Below are 2,500 nucleotides of genomic sequence, written 5' to 3'. Positions count from 1 at the left end.
AACCCAAGTTGGTGGATCACCCATGTGTGGGCGTTTTGACTTGCCCCACCACAAAGCAAGCCAAAACAGGGGGGAATGAAGGGACCGCACCAGAATTTTCCATGGTGCAAGAGCTGGCTGCATTGAGGAACACCCCCCCCCCTATAATAGCTAAATATGCAAAAGCCACTTTTGTACAAGTAGATACACTTTTTTTGAGTAGACATAAGTTCTGTTTTGGGACCTAGAGAACGAATTTTCACGAGATTTTTTGCAGGGATCCTCATAAAAATGGTACAACATTGCCTGCAAAAAATTAGAATTTTTCGACATGGGGAAGTATTTTTTTTATTTTTCCAAAGACCCGAAATGTGGAAAATCGGGAAAAATGGAAAAACGTATCTAGACACCGTATTTTTGCGTGATTTTTTCCAGTCCATCCCATAATAATATCAAGAAGGTGCCCACCAAGTTTCGTTAGGATTGGCCAAGGTTTCGAATTTTCATGAATTTTTTTCAAAACCCTCTATTTTCCAACATTTCAAAAATTCAAAACCACATCAAGATGGCTTGGTTTTGATACCAAACTTTCTAGACCTCATTCTGCATGCATTTGTGACACTTTCCAACCAACAAAACTCAAAAACCACCACTTTGAAAATTTCATGATTCTTGGCACACCACCAAGTCACAAAATCAAGCCAAAACACCAAAATCTTGGAACTTGGCTATGCACCAACCATGCCAAGATCAATTCCTTTTGATCCCAAACTTCTCCCACATCACTTTGAAGGCATTTGTGAGGATTGAGTCCAGCCAGTTTTCCAAAACCATGATTTTCGTTTTTCACCAAAATCACCACCAAGTCACAAAATCAAGCCAAAAATCCAAAATCATGGCACTTGGCTATGCACCAACCATGTCAAGATCAATTCCTTTTGCTCCCAAACTTCTCCCACATCACTTTGAAGGCATTTGTGAGGATTGAGTCCAGCCAGTTTTCCAAAACCATGATTTTCGTTTTTCACCAAAATCACCACCAAGCCACAAAATCAAGCCAAAACACCAAAATCATGAACTTGGCTATGCACCAACCATGTCAAGATCAATTCCTTTTGATCCCAAACTTCTCCCACATCACTTTGAAGGCATTTGTGAGGATTGAGTCCAGCCAGTTTTCCAAAACCATGATTTTCGTTTTTCACCAAAATCACCACCAAGCCACAAAATCAAGCCAAAACACCAAAATCATGAACTTGGCTATGCACCAACCATGTCAAGATCAATTCCTTTTGATCCCAAACTTCTCCCACATCACTTTGAAGGCATTTGTGAGGATTCAGTCCAGCCACTTTTCCAAAACCATGATTTTCGTTTTTCACCAAAATCACCACCAAGCCACAAAATCAAGCCAAAACACCAAAATCATGAACTTGGCTATGCACCAACCATGTCAAGATCAATTCCTTTTGATCCCAAACTTCTCCCACATCACTTTGAAGGCATTTGTGAGGATTGAGTCCAGCCAGTTTTCCAAAACCATGATTTTCGTTTTTCACCAAAATCACCACCAAGCCACAAAATCAAGCCAAAACACCAAAATCATGAACTTGGCTATGCACCAACCATGTCAAGATCAATTCCTTTTGATCCCAAACTTCTCCCACATCACTTTGAAGGCATTTGTGAGGATTCAGTCCAGCCACTTTTCCAAAACCATGATTTTCGTTTTTCACCAAAATCACCACCAAGCCACAAAATCAAGCCAAAACACCAAAATCATGAACTTGGCTATGCACCAACCATGTCAAGATCAATTCCTTTTGATCCCAAACTTCTCCCACATCACTTTGAAGGCATTTGTGAGGATTGAGTCCAGCCAGTTTTCCAAAACCATGATTTTCGTTTTTCACCAAAATCACCACCAAGCCACAAAATCAAGCCAAAACACCAAAATCATGAACTTGGCTATGCACCAACCATGTCAAGATCAATTCCTTTTGATCCCAAACTTCTCCCACATCACTTTGAAGGCATTTGTGAGGATTGAGTCCAGCCAGTTTTCCAAAACCATGATTTTCGTTTTTCACCAAAATCACCACCAAGCCACAAAATCAAGCCAAAACACCAAAATCATGAACTTGGCTATGCACCAACCATGTCAAGATCAATTCCTTTTGATCCCAAACTTCTCCCACATCACTTTGAAGGCATTTGTGAGGATTGAGTCCAGCCAGTTTTCCAAAACCATGATTTTCGTTTTTCACCAAAATCACCACCAAGCCACAAAATCAAGCCAAAACACCAAAATCATGAACTTGGCTATGCACCAACCATGTCAAGATCAATTCCTTTTGATCCCAAACTTCTCCCACATCACTTTGAAGGCATTTGTGAGGATTCAGTCCAGCCACTTTTCCAAAACCATGATTTTCGTTTTTCACCAAAATCACCACCAAGCCACAAAATCAAGCCAAAACACCAAAATCATGAACTTGGCTATGCACCAACCATGTCAAGA

Source organism: Phaseolus vulgaris, chromosome 11 (genome assembly GCF_051622355.1).
Source record: "Phaseolus vulgaris cultivar YP4 chromosome 11, ASM5162235v1, whole genome shotgun sequence".
NCBI classification, from domain to species: Eukaryota; Viridiplantae; Streptophyta; class Magnoliopsida; order Fabales; family Fabaceae; genus Phaseolus; species Phaseolus vulgaris.
This window is presented reverse-complemented; position numbering follows the sequence as displayed.